Source organism: Mus musculus, chromosome 5, assembly GCF_000001635.26.
Source record: "Mus musculus strain C57BL/6J chromosome 5, GRCm38.p6 C57BL/6J".
NCBI lineage: Eukaryota > Metazoa > Chordata > Mammalia > Rodentia > Muridae > Mus > Mus musculus.
In genome coordinates, this window is record NC_000071.6 from 6,887,501 (window position 1) to 6,914,268 (window position 26,768).

The 26,768-nt window shown below is 38.7% G+C and overlaps 1 protein-coding gene and 1 pseudogene across 1 annotated transcript in view; both read right to left on the reverse strand.

Annotated features, from left to right (window-relative positions):
• Zfp804b (zinc finger protein 804B) overlaps positions 1-26,768 on the reverse strand; it is a 575,349-nt gene that overhangs the window by 118,471 nt on the left and 430,110 nt on the right. The gene's annotated exons all lie outside the window — the stretch shown is intronic.
• Positions 23,782-25,212, reverse strand: Gm52801 (annotated as a pseudogene).

Here is a 26,768-nt window from a genome sequence, read left to right on the forward strand (position 1 = left end):
TTTGGACAATTTTACTATGTATGATGGGACCCAAACTATACAATTTTACAACATAAAATACAATTCTAAATGTAAAAAGGTCAAATATCCTAATAATTACTTGATTAGTTACTTTATGTTGCTATTATAAAAGACTTCATGACCAAAAGTGAATAAAGGCGAAAGAGTTTATTTTGGCCTCTAATTCAAGAGTGAGTGACAGGGAGACTAGAAATCCTCAAAGCCTGCCCATAATAGTGTGCTTAGTTATTTCTTAAGCAAGGTTATATCTTTTAAGGTTCTAAAATCGTCACAAACATTGCCACTGAATATTTAAATATAAACCAAATATTTAAATATATGAGTCTATTGGATACATTTCTCATTTCTTTTTAAAATTATTTTATTTATATTTCAAATGTTATCCCCTTTCCTGGTTTCTGCTCTAAAAACCCCTTAAGCCACCCCTTTTCACCCTGTTCACAAACCCTGTTTCCCTGTCTTGGGATTCTCCTACACTGGGGCACTGAGCCTTCTCAGGACCAAAGGCCTTTTTTCTCATTGATGTCCAACAAGGCCATCCTCTGCTGCATATGCAGCTGGAGCCACGGTTCCTACCATGTGTACTCTTTGGATGGTGGTTTAGTCCCTGGGAGATCTGGGGTTGTCTCTGCTTCACACTTTGTCTCTGTAACTCTTCCCATGGGTATTTTGACCCCCCTTATAAAAAGGACTGAAGCATCCATACTTTGGTCTTCCTTCATTATCTTCATTTGGTCTGTGAATTGTATCTTGGGTATTCTGAGCTTCTGGGCTTATATCCATTTATCAGTGAGTGTATACCACGTAAGTTCTTTTGTGACTCGGTTACCTCACTCAGATGATATTTTCTAGTTCCATCCATTTACATAAGAATTTCATGAAGTCATTGTTTTTAATGGTTGAGTAGTATTCCATTGTGTAAATGTACCACATTTTCTGGATCCATTCATCTGTTGAGGAACAACTGGGTTCTTTCCAGCTTCTGACTATTATAAATAAGGCTGCTATGAAAATAGTAGAGCAAGTGTTCTTACTACATGTTGCAGCATCTTCTGGATATCAGTGGTATGGCTGGATCCTCCACTAGTATTATGTCCAGTTTTCAGAGGAACAGCCATACTGATTTTTAGAGTGATTGTAACAGCTTGCAATCCCACCAGAAACTTGGGAATAGCAAAAAGTATTCTCAACCATAAAAGAACTTCTGGGGGAATCAGCATCCTGGACCTCAAGCTGTACTACAGATCAATAGTGACTAAAGCTTCATGGTATTGGTACAGTGACAAGCAGGTGTATCAATATAATAGAATTGAAGATCCAGAAATGAACCCACACACCTATGGTCACTTGATATTTGACAAAGCAGTTAAAACCACCCAGTGGAAAAAAAGACAGCATTTTCAACAAGTGGTGCTGGTTCAACTGGAAATTAGCAGGCAGAAGTGTAGGAAGCCGCCCTCACATTCGCCGTTGCAAGATGCCGCTGACATCCTGTGTTCTAAGTGGTAAACAAATAATCTGCGCATGTGCCAAGGGTAGTTCTCCACCCCATGTGCTCTGCCTTTCCCGTGACGACAACTCGGCCGATGGGCTGCAGCCAATCAGGGAGTAATACGTCCTAGGCGGAGAATAATTCTCCTTAAAAAGGGACGGGGTTTCGCCATTCGCTCTCTTGCACTCTTGCCCTCGCTCTTGCTCTCTTGCTTCTTGCTCCTGAAGATGTAAGCAATAAAGCTCTTGCGCTCTTGCACTCTTGCCCTTGCTCTTGCTTTCTTGCTTCTTGCTCCTGAAGATGTAAGCAATAAAGCTCTTGCGCTCTTGCGCTCTTGCGCTCTTGCCCTCACTCTTGCTCTCTTGCTCTCTGGCTCCTGAAGATGTAAGCAATAAAGCTTTGCCGCAGAAGATTCCGGTTTGTTGCGTTCTTCCTGGCCGGTCGAGAACGCGTGTAAGAGTTGGTGCCGAAACCCGGGACGAGAAATCCCGGAACGAGAAATCCCGGGACGGTTACCATCACCGGTGCAAGGAAGATCCCTCATTCCGGAACCAGAACTGCGGGTCATGGTAATGAAGTGTTCCCGTAAAACAGACTGTTGAGAAGGATCCAGCCTGGATTCAGAACTCCTCAGCTGGGGAACGGTGGTAATGAAGTGTTCCCGCAAAACAGACTGTTGAGAAGGATTCAGCTGCATGAATTCAGAACTCTTCAGCTGGGGAACAGGGTACTCGTAAGTATAGCTTTACAAGGTAAGTCTGGTCTTGAACTTTCTAACGAAATTCAAGACAGTATATCAGAAGTAAAGTGGGAAATAGCTTTACAAGGTACGTCTGGCCTTGAACTTTCTAACGAAATTCAAGACAGTCTATCAGAAGTAAAGTGGGAAATAGCTTTACAAGGTATGTTTGGCCTTGAACTTTCTCTAGTGTTAGGAGCCTTTTTGTTCCTTTTCACATGTTATCAAGTGGTTAAGGCAGGGCTGAAAATTCTGGATGAAATTCAGGGCAATCTATCAGAAGTAAAGCGGGGAGAGAGAGTAGGAGCAAAGAGGAAATATGGCGCACAAAATAAGTATACAGGCCTTTCCACGGGTCTTGAACCCGAGGAAAAGTTTAGGTCAGGTAAGAATACCTGGGGAGAGATTGGAAGGAAGGAGAAGGAAAAAGAAAAGAAAAAAGATCAATTAGCGGAGGTTTCTAGGAGAAGGAGCCTATACTCATCACTAGATGAGCTCAAGGAGCCAGTTCTTAGTAGTTCTGAATCAGATGAAAAGGCTATTAGGGCCTGGAAGGCGCTCTCCCAAGCAGGTGAGGCCACTGGACAACTAACAAAGATCGTCCAGGGACCTCAGGAGTCATTCTCAGATTTTGTGGCCAGAATGACAGAGGCAGCAGAGCGTATTTTTGCAGATTTGGAGCAAGCCGCACCTCTGGTAGAATAGCTTATTTATGAGCAAGCCACGCAGGAATGCAGAGCGGTCATAGCTCCAAGAAAGAACAAAGGTTTACAAGACTGGCTCAGGGTTTGTCGGGAGCTTGGGGGACCTCTCATTATGCGTTACTTCCATTCAGTATGAGAAATTTACTAGGGCAGCTAATTTGTCAAAAAGTCTTTCTCAGTATATGTTACAGAATTGGATGGCTGAATTTGAACAGACCCTTCGGGAATTGAGACTTCAGGTCAACTCCACGCGCTTGGACCTGTCCCTGACCAAAGGATTACCCAATTGGATCTCCTCAGCATTTTCCTTCTTTAAAGAATGGGTATGGGTGGGATTATTTGGAGATATACTTTGCTGTGGATTAGTGTTGCTTCTTTGGTTGGTCTGTAAGCTTAAGGCCCAAACTAGGAGAGACAAGGTGGTTATTGCCCAGGCACTTGCAGCTCTAGAACATGGTGCTTCCCCTGATATATCTATGCTTAAGCAATAGGTCGCTGGCCATTCAGCTCTTGCACCCCACGAGGCTAGTCTCATTGCACGGGATAGAGTGAGTGTGCTTCAGCAGCCCGAGAGAGTTGCACGGCTAAGCACTGCAGTAGAAGGGCTCTGCGGCATATATGAGCCTATTCTAGGGAGACATGTCATCTTTCAAGAAGGTTGAGTGTCCAAGTGTCCTTCTCTCCAGGTAAAACAACACGGGACCAGACCAGGACCCCTCTGGGTGATGAGCCTGGAAGGAGGTTATGTGTACGGCTCCTTTACCTGCACACTGGGGATTTGACTTCTATCTCCACTCTCATTAATATGGGTGGCCTATTGCTCTTATTAAAAGAAAAGGGGGATATGTAGGAAGCCGCCCTCACATTCGCCGTTGCAAGATGGTGCTGACATCCTGTGTTCTAAGTGGTAAACAAATAATCTGCGCATGTGCCAAGGGTAGTTCTCCACCCCATGTGCTCTGCCTTCCCCGTGATGACAACTCGGCCGATGGGCTGCAGCCAATCAGGGAGTAATACGTCCTAGGCGGAGAATAATTCTCCTTAAAAAGGGACGGGGTTTCGCCATTCGCTCTCTTGCTCTCTTGCCCTCGCTCTTGCTCTCTTGCTTCTTGCTCCTGAAGATGTAAGCAATAAAGCTCTTGTGCTCTTGCACTCTTGCCCTCGCTCTTGCTCTCTTGCTCTCTGGCTCCTGAAGATGTAAGCAATAAAGCTTTGCCGCAGAAGATTCCGGTTTGTTGCGTTCTTCCTGGCCGGTCGAGAACGCGTGTAAGACAGAAGAATGCAAATCGATTCATCTTATCTCCTTGTACAAAGCTCAAGTCCAAGTGGATCAAGGACCTCCACATAAAACCAGATACACTGAAACTAATAGAAAAGAAAGTGGAGAAGAACCTTGAGCACATGGGTACAGGGGGAAAGTTCCTGAACAGAACACCAATAGCTCATGCTCTAAGATCAAGAATAGACAAATGGGGCCTCATAAAATTTCAAAGCTTCTGTAAGGCAAGAGACACTGTCAATAGGCCAAAATGGCAGCCAACAGATTGAGAAAAGACCTTTACCAACCCTGCATCTGATAGAGGGCTAAAATCCAATATATACAAAGAACTCAAGAAGTTAGACTCCAGAGAATCAAATAGCCTTATTAAAAATGGGGTATACATTAAACATAGAATTTCCAACTGAGAAATAGTGAATGGCCAAGACATACCTAAAGAAATGTTCAACATCCTTAGTCATCAGGAAAATGCAAATTAAAACAACTCTGAGATTCCACCTCATACCAGTCAGAATAGTTATGATCAAAAATTCAGGTGATAGCAGATGCTGATGATGATGTGGAGAAAGAGGAACACTCCTCCATTGCTGGTGGGATTGCAAGCTGATACATTTCTTATTTCAACCACCACAATAATAGATTAGTCTGGACTTGTCAATTAAGGATGCAATCCACAACACTGTGAATAGGAAAGTGTTGAAGAGATGTATAACAATCCTAAGATGTACTCTGAATATATAATCTAATAGTTAGAAAATATGTCTAAATAAATCACATTTATTTAGCTCTTGGTATGTTAAATGTAAGGAAAAATAATTCCTCTGTACAGATAATTTCATCCTTGTCATTGAATGTCTACAGCCCAGATGTAGGATAGCAGTGTGAGCTGTCTGAGCTTCACGTGTAGGGAGACTGTTACATTCTCAGTTCCTTTCTCTCATTTCCCACATGACAAACCACAACTCTTGGGAACCTCAACACAATGCAGAAACTATTGACTGACCATACTTAGAAACATTAAATTCATTTAAATTTCAAGAAAACTTTCTATATTTGAAATTATGATTTTGGAATGTGTCTATTTTGTGGCTTCATAAAATATAAGGAAATACATTTTCTTGCTTCAGACTCGTGACAGTACTCCACTGTTGTAGAGGTAGTAATTATCGCCTTATTAATTAAATACCACAGATAGGTAGGACTGTAATGGATATAGACATATTACATTCATCTATATTGAACACACTTAAATGAATATGTTCCTTATGAATCAGACAGGAAAAACTCCATTTAGCTGTTACTCCTGATGTAGCAACTTACTGTAAAAATGCAATTAATAGTGTCTGACATTTCATTTTCAAACATAAATCAATAAAAAATGTCAGGAAATTACTTTTGTAAGAATTTGCTAGTGACAAAATCTCAGTTCCAAACCACTTTTTAATTCAAACACTGAAAACATTATTGAAAGAAAAAAAAAGCTCATTCAGAGATAATGACCGAGACACTGGCTCAGCTTTGATTGAGAATTGACTACAAATACATTTCCTTCAAAATTTGTCAGTGCCTAATCAAGCAATTCCATTCTTTGACTTCTAAGATTCTATATTATTAGTGGGTATAAAACTTTCTCCATGTTGCCCATTCACTAAAAGCAGGCTTCAACATTCCTGTACTTATATAATCAAATAGCATGAAGCCAGTTGGCCATGCTTTTAACAATAAGTGGGTGAGACCCTTGTGAGTGCACCACAGACACTGTTTCCCTGAATATGTGCTGATCTATCTGACAATAAGCTTGCTATATACAAATAATCTTATCTATGAGCAGAGATATTTAAAAAGTAATTCTGCTCACAAAGATACCTTGCACTGTTATTTTAAGATCATTTTTCTAGGTTTCTAACTGTTAACATTATGCTTTCATACATGGGGAAACTACAACTGAGAACAAAATATACTTTACAGAAACTCACATATTGAAATAATAGCTGTAAAATAAGAAAGCATGACAAAGCTGAAGAAACAGTAAAAGTGATAGTTTACTTTGAAATAGACACTTGTACAGGCCAATCTAACACTACAAGCAGTATTATGTTAATTTGTCAACTATAAAGCAATGTATAGTATCTAGTTCCATTTTCATTTAATTTGTCAAACACATTTGTTATTTCACTTCATCTTTTAAATGTTCTGATAGAAAGTTAATTAACATAATTAGATGTTATGTTTTGTGCATATATATTATACATACAATTATATATATATATATACATATATGCACATATGTACATGTTTTATTTGATTTTGGAAAAGAAACAACAATGATTTCAGTTGCAGTCAAAAGGCTGATAAGCTGGGAACTGGGGATGAGTTCATTTGTATTATAATAAATGACAAAAATAACGGAGCAGCCTTCCAAGACAATGACACCTTATAGTGGTGAAAGAATATCACAGTCCTTTTAGTGTTTGAATCATCATTATTCATTCCTATTGCGGGTAACAGTAAGCTGCGGTTCTCTCTCTCTCTCTCTCTCTCTCTCTCTCTCTCTCTCTCTCTCTCTCTCTCTCTCTCTCTCGTGTGTGTGTGTGTGTGTGTGTGTGTGTGTGTGTGTGTGTGTGAGCACACGTGCACAAGTGTGTATGTACAAACACACATGTGCAGGTGGTATGTATAGAGGCTGTCTAGAATAAGACCTACATACAAAAGAAAGTATCTGTGGTTCCATGTTAAACATAAGACCATTCTAAGAGTAGAACCATTTGAGGACATTAAGCTTGAAAGGATCATAGATATTCATCTAGAAATGGGCATGCTTACTAGAGGAAATGGCTTACTCAAGTTTATGCAAGGTGACAAATAGAAGATTTAGGATGAGAATTCATATCCCTGTTGTCAGCTCTTGAGACAAAAAAACAGAGCAATTATTTGAGTGGGGGTATGTCATGATTTTGAAAATGCATTTAACGGGGAGAATGAATTTTCCTTTCTTCTAAAAATTAAAATGTATGAATGACATAGATAATAAAATTGACAAAATATAGTATTTACCTTTTGTCAAATTATGTAACTACATTCAAAATATATTTAACAAAATATTTAATATTACATCCCTTACTCTTGGGATACCAGAAATAGTACATTTTTATTTTACAATGTTTTCTAAAAAAGAATCATTCATAAGAGACTCTTTTACTTTCTGCTATTCTACTAGACTTAAAAGCTACATTTAGGACTTCACTGATTCACAAAATACTAGTTCCAGAATGTCATAATAAGCATTGAAGTTACTCAGTATTAAAACTTGGTTGTAGAAAAAGGGAATCCACCAAGTCCTTCCTAATGAGGGAGATCATTAAGATGAAAGAATTCCCAACTAAGATGTCTTATTTTTTGTTTGTTTTGTTTTGTTTTGTTTGTTTGTTTGTTTTACATTTCTATGATCCCCTTGAGAGGATTTAGTAGAGTAGAGACCTGGATGTTTGTGAAGGTTGAATTTTTTACTTCAACAGTCTCCTATATAGGATTGCATGAAATCCACATCTTAAAGAGACATTTTGACAACCTGCAGGGATAGTATTAAGCCATAAGATATATAAGACATTGCATTGGAGTATATGAACATCATTAGAATTTAGTGTTCTGTATCTACTCAGAGAACTAAAGCAGTCAGCTTAGTGATGGTTTAAGCTCTGGAAGACTAAAAGAATAAGTCTCATTAACATAATTTTACAATTGGTTTAAATTATTTTTGATGGATTTGACTCTTCCGAAGAAAAAATCAATTCCGTGGCACTTGGTGCTTTCTTTAATCAGTGGGTTAAGATGATGACCCCATGTACCCCTAAGACTGTGCAGCTCTGTTTGGTAATGAGATTACTACAGAAGTTGCCATGTGCTAATAATAAACAAACTGTGGAAACACTTCAGGGCCTATGATTTCAACTCTTCATTATTTTATTTTTTGTTGCCGATAGTCATTATTTCTGACCAGTGGCTAAGGTTGTAATTGCTTTTTTTTTTCATGTTTTTTCTTTGTTTATACTATGTGACTATTTGCTCACAACAATTCTCTTGGAAGTTTGATTTTTGTTTCTTAGCCTTTGAGCAAATTTTGAGTTCAACTGAATTAATCAAAGCACAGTGAAATTTTCTCTTAATTTTTTTTTTTTTTACAGATCTATTTGTTTCTACCTGCAAAGCCATGGAAGAACCTGATTGAGGTCACTACTTGGCTAAATGTTCAATTTTAATTTGGAGTGACAAAAAAAAAAAAAAAAAAAAAAAAAAAAAAAAAACACTATCCTTGTTAGAGGCTTTATTTGTCACAAGACCTCCAAGCGGCTCTAGCTGCAGGGAACATTTAAACCCAATTAAGTAGAAAATCTCTTCTATCACATAAGAGGAAAATCGTCACTGACAAGAAAACACTATGCTGTTAAATATAGAGACAAATGTTAACTTTCTCCCGATGTAACATTAAGAACTTAAGTAGAAGATTCTCTCTTCATTTCTTCTGCTTACCCAAATGCCAAAGTGCTTTATTTGAAAGTTATTGGTGGGACTCTGATAATGAACAGGTTTGGATGAAGATATGGGACTAACAGGAGAACAGAGAAATTGACTTAATAGAAGAATCTTCATTTTCTTAGAAGATGGGTAGGAGATAGTAAGAAAGAAAAATTCAAGTTGTGGATTTGAAAAAACTGAATCATATAAAAAAAAACTATGAAAGGAGAAGGAAAGTGGAAAACATAAACATTTTCCTCAGTTTTAGATAAAGTTTATTTAGTCAAAATATGTTTGGAGAGCCTTGAAACGCTTACTTTGCAATGCTCAGAATTCAGCCCGCAGAATCGTTTTATAAAGCCAGGAATAATAATAATTTTTTAAATCTAAAACTAAACAGTTAAACATTGAATAATGAGGACTACTGGTCAGTCTCTCAACTGTACTTAGTGATTTTTAAAGCAAGTAAGAGACCCTATCTCAAAAAATGCAAGAACTCAACAAAGGAACAACACCCACGTCTTTACCCTGGCCCTTATAAGTATTAGCACATAAGTTTCTAGGTAATCTTATTACACACATGCACACACACACACACACACACACACACACACACACACATTAAGGGTCATATCTCTTCCACAATTGTCCATAATTTAAATTTTATTTTTATAATGTTGAAAATATTTTTGGTATATTAATTAATGAATTTTTGCAAAGAATTTAGGTTTCCCTATTCTGTTCTCCATTCAGATAATGTTTTTAGGGGAAATTTGAAATTCTAAAGTCTATGTTCTATGCATCAATCTCTATATTTTGTATATGCAAATAAGGTGTCATTACTTTTTAAAGTGTCATTGTAATGTGTAAGCACATCCATATGTAAGCAAATGGACAAAAGTTTAATCATACAGAAATGTTCATATTTCTTTCATTACAAATAAACATGTTTAAACATCTATTTGTGGGTGTGTTATACAATTAAATTAAATATAATGTAATAAAAACTATGTTAAAACTAGCCTGTGCATTAGACCTCTAATGTATATGGAAGGGGATAGCAATAACTTGCATGTTCTTAAGAGACTTCATTTTAATGAATAAGAAATAAATTGTAAGGAGATTTGGATTTTGTCAAAGGTGGTTTGGCATCTAATGAAATGATCATGTGCGATTATTTTTTAGTTTATTTTTATGGTAGGTTATACTTACCAATTTTTCTACATTGATCCACCACTGCATCTCTGGAATGAAGTCTACATGGTGACGATGTTTTTGATCTGTTCGTGAACTCAATGTGTAAGTATTTAAATGAGTATTTTTACATCTATGTTCATGAGGGAAATTGGTTTGTAATTCTCTATTTGTCAGTGTTTTATGTGGTTTGGGTATTAGGGTAACTGTGGCCTCATAAAGTAATTTTTCAAAGTTCCTTTTTTTATTTTGTGAAATAATTTCTTTGAATGTCTGATAGAATTTTGCAATAAAACCATCTATCTGGCTTTGGGACTTTTTTTTTAATTGAGACATTTTAATGACTGTTTCTATTTACTTAGGGGTTACAATTCTATTTAAGTTGTTTATCTGATGTTTGTTTAATGTTAGTAAAGGTATATTTCAAAAAAGTTATCTACTTCTTTTAGATTTGCCATTTTGGTGGACTATATGTTTATAAAATATGTCTTTATGATTCTCTGGATTTCATCAATGTTGTTGTTATGTCCCCCTTTCACCCATTCACTTCTGATTTTCTTTCTTTTAAATTATTTTTTAAAATTTTTAACTGGCAAACACTTCATTATAGATTATTGTAGAGATAAATAAATTTATTTCTACTGTATTAAAATATCCTAAAAAGTCAATTAAAGAAAAATATAATCAGAAAATTTACAGAGAACTGGATCAACTTAAAATGAATACTATTAAATGTAGAAGTCATTTAATATCTGAAAGGAAAAAAAAAACCTGCATGTTCTTCAAAAGTGGGATCTATCCAATAATATATAAGTATATTGTAACAAATGCATGTATGCCTGCATTATATTATTGTTTCATTCTTCTTCTTTTCTTTTCATTTTTTTTATTGGATACTTTATTTATTTACATTTCACATGTTATCCCCTTTCTCAGTTTCCCATCTGGAGCCCCCTATCCAGCCCTCTGCTTCTATGAAGGTGCTCCCTCACCCACCCACCCAACCACCCACCCACTCCTGCCTCCCTACCATGGCATTCTCCTACACTAAGGCATCACTCTTTCAAAGGACCAAGGGCCTCTCCTCCCACTGAGGTCCCAGAAGGCCATCCTCTGCTACATATGTGGCTGGAGCCATAGGTCCCTCCATGTGTACTCTTTGATTGGTGGTTTATTCCCTGGGAGCTCTAGGGTATCTAGTTGGTTGATATTGTTGTTCCTCCTATGGGGTTGCAAAACCCTTCACCTCCTTCAGTCCTTTCTCTAACTCCTCCACTGGACATTCTGTGCTCAGTTCAGTGGTTTGCTTTAGCCTCTGTATTTGTCAGGCTCTGGAAGAGCCTCTCCGGAAACAGCCATAGCAGGTTTCTGTCAGCAAGCACTTCCTGGCATCTGCAATAGTATCTGGGTTTGGGGTCTGTATATGGGATGGATCTCCAGGTGGGAATGTCTCTGGATGGCCTCCCCTTTAGTTATTACTTCACACTTTGTCTCTGTATCTCCTCTCATGGGTATTTTGTTCTTCCTCCTAAGAAAGACTGAAGTATGAACACTTTGATCTTCCTTCTTCTTGAGCTTCATGTGGTCTGTGAATTGTATGTTGGGTATTCTGAACTTTAGGACTAATAACCACTTATCAGTGAGTACATACCATGTGTGTTACAGAGACACAGTTTGGAGCTGAGATGAAAAGATTGAACATATAGAGACTGCCATATCCAGAGATCTATCCCATAATCAGCCTCCAAACGCTGACACCGTTGCATACACTAGCAAGATTTTGCTGAAAGGACCCAGATATAGCTGTCTCTTGTGAGAATATGCTGGGGCCTAGCAAACACAGAAGTGGATGCTCACAGTCAGCTATTGGATGGATCACAGGGCCCCAAATAGAGGAGCTAGAGAAAGTAACCAAGGAGCTAAAGGGATCTGCAACCCTGTAGGTGGAACAACAATGTGAACTACCCAGTACCCCCAGAGCTCGAGTCTTTAGCTGTATATGTGGCAGAAGATGGCCTAGTTGGCCATCAGTGGAAAGAGAGGACCGTTGGTCCTGCAAACTTTGTCTGCCTCAGTACAGGGGAATGCCAGGGCCAAGAAGTGGGAGTGGGTGGGTGGGGGAGTGGGTGGGGGAGTGGGTGGGAGAGTTTTGGGATAGCATTGGAAATGTAAATGAAATAAATACCTAAAAAAAAAGAGGTAAATAACTGTAATCAGTACCTCTCCTATACACAAATGAAAAATGTACTGAGAATGAAATCAAATAAATAAAAACCTTTATAAAAGCCTAAATAATATAAAATTTCTTGGCATTACCATTGCCCAATAAGTCAAATACTTGAATGATAAAAACTTTAATGATTTGAAGGAGGAAATTGAAGAAGATATCAGAAAATCAAAGATTACCCATGCTCATAGATCCTTAGGACTTAGTAAAAATGGTTATTTTACTAGTAGCAATCTGAGTATTCAACACAGTCCCCATTGAAATTCCAACACTGTTCTTTACAGACTTTGAAAGGACAGTTGTTAACATCATATAGAAAGAAAATAATACAGAATTGCCAAACCAACCATGAAAAATAAAGTAACTGCTAGAGTTATAACCATCCCTGATTTCAAGTTGTTCTACAAAGCAACAACACTAAAACCAACCAACCAACCAGACAAACAAGCAAAAGCTATCACACCTGGCACCAGTCAAACCTGATGTCTGCAAATAAAGAATGCAAATAGATCCATATTTATCACTGTCCAAAAATTCATCTACATGTTTTCAAGAGTTCAACATAAAAATAGAGATATTGAACCTGATAGAAAGGTGGTAGGGAACAGCCTTGAATGCATTGGTACAGGAGACAACTTTCTGAATAGAACACTAATACCACAAACTCAAATCAACAATTAATCAATGGGATGCCATGAAAGTAAAAAGCTTCTATATGACAAAGGACACAGTCAATAGGACAAAGCAACAACATACAGAATGGCAAAAGATGTTTACCAACTCCACATCTAATAGAGGGTTAAAATCCAAACTCCATAAATAGCTTAAGAAACTAGGCATTAAAAAAATAATTAATCCAGTTAAAATGGGGTAGAGATCTAAACTATGAATTCTCAAAAAGGAGTCAGAATCTAAATGACTTATGAATATATAAAGAAGTAGTCAACCAAACAGGCTGAGAAAGAAATCAGGGAAACAACACCCTTCTCAATAGCCACAAATAATATAAAATACCTAGGCGTGACTCTAACTAAGGAAGTGAAAGATCTCTATGACAAGAACTTCAAGTCTCTGAAGAAAGAAATTAAAGAAGATCTCAGAAGATGGAAAGATCTCCCATGCTCATGGATCAGCAGGATCAATATAGTAAAAATGGCTATCTTGCCAAAAGCAATCTACAGATTCAATGCAATCCCCATCAAAATTCCAACTCAATTCTTCAACGAATTAGAAAGGGCAATCGGCAGATTCATCTGGAATAACAAAAAACCTAGGATAGCAAAAAATCTTCTCAAGGATAAAAGAACCTCTGGTGGAATCACCATGCCTGACCTAAAGCTTTACTACAGAGCAATTGTGATAAAAACTGCATGGTACTGGTATAGTGACAGAGAAGTAGACCAATGGAACAGAATTGAAGACCCAGAGATGAACCCACACACCTATGGTCACTTGATCTTTGACAAGGGAGCTAAAACCATCCAGTGCAAAAAAGACAGCATTTTCAACAAATGGTGCTGGCACAACTGGCTGTTATCATGTAGAAGATTTCGAATTGATCCAGTACTATCTCCTTGTACTAAGGTCAAATCTAAGTGGATTAAGGATCTCCACATAAAACCAGAGACACTGAAACTTATAGAGGAGAAAGTAGGAAAAAGCCTCAAAGATATGGGTACAGGGGAAAAATTCCTGAATAGAACAGCAATGGCTTGTGCTGTAAGATCGAGAATCGATAAATGGGACCTCATAAAATTGCAAAGCTTCTGCAAGGCAAAAGACGCCGTCAATAAGACAAAAAGACCACCAACAGATTGGGAAAGGATCTTTACCTATCCCAAATCGGACAGGGGACTAATATCCAATATATATAAAGAACTCAAGAAGGTAGACTCCATGAAATCAGTCTGGCGGGTTCTCAGAAAATTGGACATAGTACTACCGGAAGATCCAGCAATACCTCTTCTGGGCATATATCCAGAAGATGCCCCAACCGATAAGAAGGACACATGCTCCACTATGTTCATAGCAGCCTCATTTATAATAGCCAGAAGCTGGAAAGAACCCAGATGCCCCTCAACAGACGAATGGATACAAAAAATGTGGTACATTTACACAATGGAGTACTACTCAGCTATTAAAAAGAATGAATTTATGAAATTCCTAGCCAAATGGATGGACCTGGAGGGCATCATCCTGAGTGAGGTAACCCAATCACAAAGGAACTCTCACTATATATACTCACTGATAAGTGGATATTAGCCCAGAAACTTAGAATACCCAAGATATAAGATATAATTTGCTAAAAACATTAAACCCAAGAGAACGAAAACCGAAGTGTGGACACTTTGCCCCTTCTTAGAATTGGGAACAAAACACCCATGGAAGGAGTTACAGAGACAAAATTTGGAGCTGTGACGAAAGGATGGACCATCTAGTGACTGCCATATGCAGGGATCCATCCCATAATCAGCCTCCAAACGCTGACACCATTGCATACACTAGCAAGATTTTGCTGAAAGGACCCAGATATAGCTGTCTCTTGTGAGACTATGCCAGGGCCTAGCAAACACAGAAGTGGATGCTCACAGTCAGCTATTGAATGGACCACAGGGCCCCCAATGGAGGAACTAGAGAAAGCACACAAGGAACTAAAGGGAACTGCAACCCTATAGGTGGAAGAACAATATGAACTAAGCAGTACCCCAGAGCTCTTGTCTCTAGCTGCATATGTATCAAAAGATGGCCTAGGCGGCCATCACTGCAAAGAGAGGCCCATTGGACTTGCAAACTTTATATGCCCAGTACAGGAAAATGCCAGGGCCAAAAAGGGGGAGTGGGTGGGTAGGGGAGTGGGGGGGTATGGGGACTTTTGGTATAGCATTGGAAATGTAAATGAGCTAAATACCTAATAAAAAATGGAAAAAAAAGGAAGTAGTCAACATCCTTAGCCAACAGGGAAATTCAAATAAAAAATACTGTGAGATTCTATCTTACACTTGTCAGAATGGTTAACTAATATCAATAACCTGTGTAGCAGATCATGCTGGTGAGAATCTGGAACAAGGTGAATACTACTCTATTGCTGGTAGGGGTGCAACTCATGCAGCTACTAGAGAAGTCAATATAGTGTTTCCTCAGACAAAGGACACAGTCAATAGGACAAAGCAACAACCTACAGAATGGCAAAAGATGTTTACCAACTCCACATCTGATGGAGGGTTAAAATCCAAACTCCATAAATAGCTTAAGAAACTAGGCAATAAATTTACCTCAAAACCCAGCTATACCACTCCTTGGCATTTACCCAAAGGACACTCTATCCTATCACAAGGACACTTGCACAATCATGTTTATTGCTGATTTATTCATAGTAGGCAGAAACTGGAAACAGAATATGTATGCAACGAATGCACAAAGAAAATGTGGTAAATCTAGAAAATGTTACTTGGCTTTTAAAATAATGATATCATGAAATTTGCAGGCAAATGGACAAAACTAGAAGAAATCATCCTGGTTGAGTTATTTCAGGTCTAGAGGGACATATTTGGTACATATTCACTTATAATTCAATATTAGCTGTTAAGATTTAAGATTTAGATAAACAAATATAGCCCAGAGACCCTAAAAGTTTAAGTGAAGGAGGGCTCTTCTAGGAGGGACACATGTACCTCCATGGGAACTAGAATAGTTTTTGTGCATGTACTGGTGGCAGGTGGGAAAAGAAGCAGAAGGGATAAAGTGGTGGTGGGGTGATGGATGGAGAGAATGAGGGGAGAGACTCCTGGAATGGGGGGGCTATTTTAGGGTGATGTGGAAACAGTGCAGTGGAAACTTCTTAGAGTCTATGTAGGTGACTCTAGTGAGGACTCCTAGTATTGGAGAATGCAAAGTCTTGACCAGCCATCTTTTGTAGTAAAGCAAGTAAAGCAAGGCTACCAGTTGTGTGCCTGGGTTACATTCTGTGAAGTTGTTAGCTCAGCCGTTCCTGTGGATACCTATAAAGTTTCCAGACCGATATTAGCATAGAAGCTCCCTCTCCCTCCCTCCCTCTCTCTCTCTCTCTCTCTCTCTCTCTCTCTCTCTCTCTCTCTCTCTGTCTCTCTCCTGTCAACAGTGCCTCATGCCAAGGACAACAGTCACACAGCTTTCTGAGCACCAGAAAATAAAGCAATTGTCTTCATGGAGCCTTCACCCATAAGTTTTTGTTCTGATTTAGTAGGCTACTGAAAGAGAAACCCAGACACCAATCTAGCCACAAAAATATTTCACCTACAGTATGCAAGACATAGTAGGGCAACTGTGACACAGAATTTGTTGGGGTGACTAACCAATGTCTGATTTTACTTGAGGCCCATGGCAGCAGAGGCATCCCATTGCCTAAAGGGCCAGAAACCAAAGACTGCATGGCCCAGGAACCTAGGATGAAACCAAGCATGACTGACAAAAAAGAAAAAAAAAATCAATGAAATGCTTTCTAATAAATCCTGTTATACTCAGTCTAGTGCCTTATCCAGTTATCATCAGAGAGGCTTCAGGAACAGATGCAGATCAGCCAGACATTTTGTAGCAAGTGTGTAAATTGGAAATCTCAGTATTTCTCACCTCTTGGAGCACAGAGAAGCTAGCAGAAGTAGGAGAGAAAAGATTGTATGAGTCAGAGGAGTTAGAGGACACTGGTAGACCATGGCTTAGTGAGTCACCTAAGCAGGGCTCAAATGGGCTTACAGAGACTGAAGAAGCCGTCATGGTGCCTACATGGTTCTTCATTAGGTCTCTGTATGTATGTTAGGGCCATGAGTTTGTTTTGTTGGTGGGTCTCCTAAAAGTGAGACTGGCTGTCTCTGACTTTTTTTGCATGCTCTTGGGGCTCTTTTCCTCCTGTTGGGTTGTCCAATCCAGCCTCAATATGAGGGCTTTTGCTCTGCTTCATTGTATCTGTTTTGTCAGGTTGAACTGTTGTCTCCTGGAAGCCTGTTCCTCTCTGAGGGGAACTACAGGGGCAAGATCCAGGGGAGAGGATGGGTGGGGGGAGGGGGATTTGGGAGGAGGAGAGGGAGAGCAAGCAGTGGCTTAGTATTTTGAGAGAATAATCTATTTTCGATAAAACAATAGAATAAAACCTACTATTTTAATAAAAAGTAAAGAAAAGCATAAATAGGGTTCTGGGACTCCGCCGAAAGTAGTCTGCACAGGTGAGAGTGTGCACTACAGAAGATAACAGCTTCTGGGCCAGGCGGGAGCCACAGAGCTTCTGAGGCAGCCTCCTTTTTGGATTCCAGACATCCGGCCACCTTCCCGGCCAGAGGACAGGTGTCCGCCCGGCCCGGGAGGGCTTTGCCTAAAAAACGGCTGAAGACATCTTGGTTACGGGACTCCACCGAAAGTAGTCTGCACAGGTGAGACTGTGCACAATAGAAGCTAACCTCATCTGGGACAGGCAGGAGCCACAGAGCTTCTGAGGTAGCGCCCTTTTTGGGCTCCAGACATCCAGCCACCTTCCTGGCCAGAGGATAGGTGTCTGCCCAGCCCTAGAGGGCTTTGCCTCAGCAAAGGCTGAAGACATCTTGGTTCCCAGATTCCTCCAAAAGTAGTTTTCACAGGTGAGAGTGTGGACTACAGAAGCTAAAGCTTCTGTGACAGGCCAAAGCAACACAGCTTCTGGGAAACGTCCTGTTTTGGGCCTTCATCTTCAGCCAGGAGGGAGGTCCGAATGCCAGATATCTGTACACCTTCCCTGTAAGAGGAGAGCTTGCCTGCAGAGAGTGCTCTGACCACTGAAACTCAGAGGAGAGAACTAGTCTCCCAGGTCTGCTGATAGAGGCTAACAGAATCACCAGAGGAACAATCTCTAATCAGAGAGAACTATAACAACTAACTCCAGAGATTACCAGATGGGTAAAGGTAAACGTAAGAATCTTACTAAAAGAAACCAAGACCACTCACCATCATCAGAACCCAGCACTCCCAGTTCGCCCAGTCCAGGGCACCCCAACACACCCAAAAAGCTAGGCCCTGATTTAAAAGCATATCTCATGATGATGGTAGAGGAAATCAAGAAGGACTTAAATAACTCACTTAAAGAAATACAGGAGAACACTGCTAAACAGGTAGAAGACCATAAAGAGGAAGCACAAAAATCCCTTAAAGAATTGCAGGAAAACACAACCAAACAGGTGATGGAATTGAATAAAACCATCCAAGACCTAAAAAGGGAAGTAGACACAATAAAGAAAACCCAAAGTGAGGCAATGCTGGAGATAGAAACGCTAGGAAAGAAATCTGGAACTATAGATGCGAGCATCAGCACCAGATTACAAGAGATGGAAAAGAGAATCTCAGGTGCAGAAGATTCCATAGAGAACATTGGCACGACAATCAAAGAAAATGGAAAATGCAAAAAAGATCCTAACTCAAAACATCCAGGAAATCCAGGACACAATGGGAAGACCAAACCTATGGATAATAGTAGATGAGAATGAAGATTTTCAACTCAAAGGGCCAGCAAATATCTTCACCAAAGTTATAGAAGAAAACTTCCCAAACCTAAAGAAAGAGATGTCCATGAACATACAAGAAGCCTACAGAACTGCAAATAGACTGGACCAGAAAAGAAATTCCTCTCAACACATAATAATCAGAACAACAAATGCAGTAAATAAAGATAGAATATTAAAAGCAGTAAGGAAAAAGGTCAAGTATCATATAAAGGCAAGCCTATCAGAATTACTCCAGACTTTTCACCAGAGACTATGAAAGCCAGAAGAGCCTCGACAGATGTTATACAGACACTAAGAGACCACAAATGCCAGCCCAGGCTACTATACCCAACCAAACGCTCAATTACCATAGATGGAGAAAACAAAGTATTCCAGGACAAAACCAAATTCACACATTATCTTTCCAGCAATCCTGCCCTTCAAAGGATAATAACAGAAAAAAACCAATACAAGGAAGGAAACCATGTCCTAGAAAAAGCAAGAAGGTAATCCCTCAACAAACCTAAAAGAAGACAGCCACAAGAACAGAATGCCAACTCTAACAACAAAAATAATAGGAAGCAACAATTACTTTTACTTAATATCTCTTAATATCAATGGATTCAACTCCCCAATAAAAAGACATAGACTAACAAACTGGCTACAGAAACAGGCACCAACATATTGCTGCTTACAAGAAACTCATCTCAGAGAAAAAGATAGACACTACCTCAGAATGAAAGGCTGGAAAACAATTTTCCAAACAAATGGTATGAAGAAACAAGCTGGAGTAGCCATTCTAATATCTATTAAAATCAACTTCCAAACCAAAGTCATCAAAAAAGGCAAGGAGGGGCACTTCCTACTCATGAAAGGTATAATCCTCCAAGAGGAACTATCAATTCTGAATATCTATGCTCCAAATACAAGGGCAGCCACATTCATTAAAAAAAACTTTAGTAAAGCTCAAAGCACACATTGCACCTAACACAATAATAGTGGAAGACTTCAACACACCACTTTCATCAATTGACAGATCCTGGAAACAGAAACTGAACAGGGACACAGTGAATCTAACAGAAGTTATGAAGCAAATGGATCTAACAGATATCTACAGAACATTTTATCCTAAAACAAAAGGATTTAACTTCTTCTCAGCACCTCATAGTACATTCTCCAAAATCAACCACATAATTGGTCGCAAAACAAGCCTCAACATATACAAAAATATTGAAATTGTCCCATGAATCTTATCAGATCAACATGGACTAAGGCTGATCTTCAATAACAAAATAAATAATAGAAAGCCAACAACCACGTGGAAACAAAACAACACTCTTCTCAATGATACCTTGGTCAAGGAAGGAATAAAGAAAGAAATTAAAAACTTTTTGGAGTTTAATTTAAATGAAGCCACAACATACCCAAACTTATGGGACACAATGAAAGCATTTCTAAGAGGAAATCTCATAGCTCTGAGTGCCTTCAAAAAGAAAGTAGAGACAGCACACATTAGCAGCTTGACCTCACACCTAAAACATCTAGAACAAAAGGAAGCAAATTCACCCACAAGGAGTAGAAGGCAGGAAATAATCAAACTCAGGGGTGAAATCAACCAAGTGGAAACAAGAAGAACTATTTAAAGAATCAAGCAAATGAGAAGCTGATTCTTTGAGGTGATCAACAAGATAGATAAGCCCTTAGCCAGACTCACTAGAGGGCACAGGGAAAGGATCCTAATTAACAAAATCAGAAATGAAAAAGGAGACATAACAACAGATCCTGAAGAAATCCAAAACACCATCAGATCCATCTACAAAAAGCTACATGCAACAAAACTGGAGAACCTGGATGAAATGGACAAGTTTATAGACAGATAGATGGTACCAAAGTTAAATCAAGATCAGGTTAATGATCCAAACAGTCCTACACCACCTAAAGAAATAGAAGCAATCTTTAATAGTCTCCCAACCAAAAAAAGCCCAGGACCAGATGGGTTTAGTGCACAGTTCTATCAGACCATCAAAGAAGATGTAATCCTTGTTCTTCACAGACTATTCCACAAAATAGAAACAGAAGGTACTCTTCCTAACTCATTCTATGAAGCCACAATTACTCTGATACCTAAACCACAAAAAGACCCAACAAAGATAGAGAGCTTCAGACCAATTTCCCTTATGAATATCGATGCAAAAATCCTCTATAAAATTCTCGCTAACAGAATGCAAGAACACATCAAAACAATCATCCATCCTGACCAAGTAGGTTTCATTCCAGGGATTCAGGGATGGTTCAATGTACGGAAATCCATCAATGTAATCCAGTATATAAACAAACTCAAAGACAAAAACCACATGATCATCTCGTTAGATGCGGAGAAAGCATTTGGCAAAATCTAACACCCATTCATGATAAAAGTCTTGGAAACATAAGGAATTCAAGGCCCATACCTAACCATGATAAAAGCAATCTACAGCAAACCAGCAGCCAACATCAAAGTAAATGGTTAGAAGCTGGAAGCAATCCCACTAAAATCAGGGACTAGACAAGGCTGTCCACTCTCTACCTATAATTCAACATTGTACTTGAAGTCCTAGCCAGAGCAATGCGACAACAAAAGGAGATCAAGGGGATACAAATTGGAAAGGAAGAAGCCAAAATATCACTTTTTGCAGATGATATGATAGCATATATAAATGACCCTAAAAATTCCACCAGAGAACTCCTAAGCCTGATAAACAGCTTCAATCAAGTAGCTGGATATAAAATTAACTCAAACAAGTCAATGGCCTTTCTGTACACAAAAGATAAACAGGCTGAGAAAGAAATTAGGGAAACAACACTCTTCTCAATAGTCACAAATAATATAAAATACCTTGGCATGACTCTAACTAAGGAAGTAAAAGATCTGTATGATAAGAAATTCAAGTCTCTGAAAAAAGAAATTAAAGATCTCAGAAGATGGAAAGATCTCCCATGCTCATGGAATGGCAGGATCAATATAGTAAAAACGGCTATCTTGCCAAAAGCAATCTACAGATTCAATGCAATCCCTATCAAAATTCCAACTCAATTCTTCAATGAATTAGGAAGGGCAATTGGCAGATTCATCTGAAATAACAAAAAACCTAGGATAGCAAAAAATCTTCTCAAGGATAAAAGAACCTCTGTTGGAATCACCATGCCTGACCTAAAGCTGTACTACAGAGCAATTGTGATAAAAACTGCATGGTACTGGTATAGTGACAGAGAAGTAGACCAATGGAACAGAATTGAAGACCCAGAGATGAACCCACACACCTATGGTCACTTGATCTTTGACAAGGGAGCTAAAACCATCCAGTGCAAAAAAGACAGCATTTTCAACAAATGGTGCTGGCTCAACTGATGGTTATCATGCCGAAGAATGCGAATTGATCCATTCCAATCTCCTTGTACTAAGGTCAAATCTAAGTGGATTAAGGAACTCCACATAAAACCAGAGACACTGAAACTTATAGAGGAGAAAGTAGGGAAAAGCCTCGAAGATATGGGTACAGGGGGAAAATTCCTGAATAGAAGAGCAATGGCTCATGCTGTAAGATTGAGAATCAATAAATGGGACCTCATAAAGTTTCAAAGCTTCTGCAAGGCAAAAGACACCGTCAATAAAACAAAAGGACCCCCAAAAAATTGGGAAAGGATCTTTACCTATCCTAAATCAGATAGGGGACTAACATCCAGTATATATAAAGAACTCAAGAAGGTGGACTCCAGAAAATCAAATAACCCCATTAAAAAATAGGGCTCAGAACTTAACAAAGAATTCTCACCTGAGGAACACCGAATAGCAGACAAGCACCTGAAAAAATATTCAACATCCTCAATCATCAGGGAAATGCAAATCAAAACAACACTGAGATTCCACTTCACTCCAGTCAGAATGGCTAAGATCAAAAATTCAGGTGACAGCAGATGCTGGCGAGGATGTGGAGAAAGAGGAACACTCCTCCATTGTTGATGGGATTGCAAGCTTGTACAACCACTCTGGAAATCAGTCTGGCGGTTCCTCAGAAGATTGGACATAGTACTACCGGAGGATCCATCAATACCTCTCCTGGACATATATCCAGAAGATGTCCCAACCGGTAAGAAGGACACATGTTCCACTATGTTCATAGCAGCCTTATTTATAATAGTCAGAAGCTGGAAAGAACGCAGATGCCCCTCAACGGAGGAATGGATAAAGAAAATGTGATACATTTACACAATGGAGTACTACTCAGCTATTAAAAAGAATCAATTTATGAAATTCCTAGGCAAATGGATGGACCTGGAGGGCATCATCCTAATTAGGTAACCCAATCACAAAGGAACTCACAGAATATGTACTCACTGATAAGTGGATATTAGCCCAGAAACTTAGGATACCCAAGATATAAGATACAATTTGCTAAAGGCATGAAACTCAAGAAGAATGAAGACCAAAGTGTGGACACCTTGCCCCTTCTTAGAATTGGGAACAAAACACCCACGGAAGGAGTTACAGAGACAAAGTTTGGAGCTGTGACGAAAGGATGGACCATCTAGAGACTGTCATATCCAGGGATCCATCCTATAATCAGCTTCCAAATGCTGACAGCATTGCATACACTAGCAAGATTTTGCTGAGAGGACCCAGATATAGCTGTCTTTTGTGAGACGATGTTGGGTCCTAGCAAACACAGAAGTGGATGCTCACAGTCAGCTATTGTATGGATCACAGGGTCCCCAATGGAGGAGCTAGATAAAGTACCTAAGGAGCTAAAGGGATCTGCAACCCTGTAGGTGGAACAACATTATGAACTAACCCATACCCCAGAGCTCTTGACTCTAGCTGCATATGTATCAAAAGATGGCCTTGTAGATCATCACTGGGAAGAGAGGCCCATTGGACTTGCAAACTTTATATGCCCCAGTACAGGGGAATGCCAGGGCCAAAAAGTGGGAGTGGGTGGGTAGGGGAGTGGGGGGGATGGTATGTGGGAGTTTTGGGATAGCATTGGAAATGTAAATGAGGAAAATACCTAATTAAAAAAATAGAAAAAAAACCATAAATAATTTTAAAAGATAAAGATTTATTCTTTACCAATGTTTATTCAAAACTTTTCTCCCATTTAATTTTAATATAGAATCAAGAAATATAAATATAGTGGAAATACTCCTGTGAGGACTATCACTGTAGCCAGGCAGCCAAGAGGAAATGGGGGTGGGGGAGGGAGAGAAAGAACTGCTTTGCAGAATATCTTAGAAGATAAGGATTAGTATAAAGAAGTTCACAGCACATGTAGCGCCTGCATGACTACAGCTTTCCTGCTTCCAGCTGCTCTTATCTTCCTCCAGCAAAATGTTTGTAGGAATCCATGTTCTGTCTACGGAACTGTGAATCACCTCACGTCAGATACTGAGAGCTCTAAGAACTAGGAGATAAGATATTAGACAGCCACACATCACACCCTACAAAAGTTAATTAAATGCCCATGCTTTACAATATTTTATCATAATAAATTAGGTGAAATTTCTTAAGACTTTATATTAATGTGACAAAATGAGTATTTACTTTGACTGACTTTCTTCTGTAAACATTTACTGCGTTTGACTTACATTGTGAATATCGATTCTTAAGTCATTTACATTTGAGTTTGGTATTCTACCCAATGGTATTTTAAAATCCAATCTCTTCTTCATTTGCATTTGAGTTGTTTCCATTGTTTTTTGTTTTTTTTTTGTTTAGTTGCTCTATATATTTATTATGTATTATTAATGCAGCAAAAGGGGTTAAAAAACAAGCTTGTAGGCTACACAATTTCAAAAGTTACATTGCAGGGTAAAAGAAGGGCTGATGTTTATCAGCCATCTCTGAGGCTCTTGGTGGATATATTCCTGGGGAGGTAGGCCTCTAATTGCTGGTGAAAGTGATTTTATTCCTGGAGGGAACATGCCTTCAGGTCTCCATTGAGCAGGGGTAAGGACAACTGGTGGACCCATGGGTGTTTTTATACCAGGTAGAGGAACCATAACTCTGGGAGGTGAGGTTGCTCTGCTGACAGGCAGAGGTGGGACTGCTCATCCTGGTGAGTATTGGAAGTAGCAGCAACAGCAATCAACAGCTACTACAGTGCCTCTTCCTGTTGGAGTCATTACCTGCAGAGATGGACCTCCACCTCTTCAAACAGTGCCTGCTAATCCAGCAGGAACTTAGGGAATGGATAAACTAGCTGGTACTCCTCTGGTAGCTGCCATCTCAACCTGAGGACCACATGCAGCTACAGAAAGTGGAACATGAACAATGCCAGTATCTTTAGGAGGTAGACCCTCCACCGTCATGGAAACCAAGTTCTCATGATGTAGCAAGACCAGACCCAAAGCCAATTGTTCAGCACACTCTGGGCTGGTTTGCATTATTGGCTTGATCTTCCTGAACACCTTTTAATTCATATGCTTGTCAAAAGCCTTAAGTGTACCAATTAAGAGTCTTCTGTCTGGCAGGATACATTTCATTCTGTAGTCAATGGGCTGCAATCTTGCTACTCTTATACACAGTCATGATTGCTGTTCTACCATAGTTCATCTACACAGTAAAATTTCAAGATCCTTAATTCTTGGGAGAGGGCTATAAACAAAAGTGTGATGTGGGCTCTGAAACACAATATAAGCTTGACCGACATTTCACAAACAGTAGAAGAGCTTGTTTTTCCTTGACTTCCCCAACCTTGATGTGCCAATAGTGCCTTAACCACTTCTTGGTATCTCAGCTAAAAACAACCTTCTCAGTTCTGCCAAGAAAATTATCATAGACACATGGTACTGCTGAGAACATTGTGGGTACAAGTGACACTCTTGGTTGCTCAGTGATGGTGTTTCTACATCTGACCTGGACCCTCAGGTATTTGCTTCTCAGTAATTCACAGATAAAAGTTATCCCTTGCTCACTTTATCACATTGCAAATCACTCCTCAAAACAACAGACATCACCAGCTCCCTGACCACTCCTCCACTGATATTTTAAGCTGAAGGAGATGTTGAAAGACTAAACTAGACAAAAATTGAGAATTCTGCACATTAAACCTGTCTTGATCATAGCCGTGCTTTAATATGTTACTTTAGATGTCAAAGATGCTTATACACTTTACAAATAACTATACATCAATAAAATAGTCAAGACTGTGTTCAGTCATCTTCATTTATTTTACATTTTCTTGAAAAGGATTCTGAATTTTTTTCTTTGGGGAAAAGGTCTATATATATCCTATCCTAAACAGAACAGCATCAATTTTTATTTTGACATAGTTATTTATTATTAGTTAAAATGAGAATTATTTTCAAAAATCAGGTGCATTTCTAAGAAAGTGTTGCTAATAATGTTTCAATCACACATGTATCTTTTTTTTTCTGAGTAGAATACAATTTAATATACAAAATATGCTCAGGCAACAGTCTTATAAAATACCCGGTTCATATGTCTCCCCTGTTAATTGTTATCTTCCCCTTTCTTCATAAATTTCTAGGAAATTATTTTTCTGCTTTTCCTGGCATGCTATTTAAATTTTCATTCTGTGATAGTAGAAAAAGTGTAAGAACATAAGACAGATACTATTAAATTATATTTAAATAATTTTCAAACATAGTGATTTCATCATTTATTTTAGAGAGATGAAAATAATACTGAGATTGAATCAAGTAGTCTTGTATTGAAATAGTTAATTAACACCCTGTATGTATAACTAATGAACACTTCAGGCTTTAGTTGAGGGCAAATAATAATTCAGTGGGCAATTTCCTGCAGTCAACCTAAGACTATGAGACATGATCCTTTTTCAGATTCTAATTTTGTGTTATAAAGATAATTTCTATGGTGACTTGCTAGGGGATACTGCACTAATCAACAGTCTCATGGAAATGAATTGTTTGTTTACAATATTTTGTGAATTGATATCTAAACTGGGGATTAAACATAACAAAAGCTCATTGCAATGCTTTTAAATTTTTACTTTTGTAAAATACATTGGTAATCTTGTTTATGCTTGGAAATTTTAACATGTATTATGCAAATTTTAATTTTCAGTCTTCTTACCTATAAAAACAATTGTTTAGCTAACACAC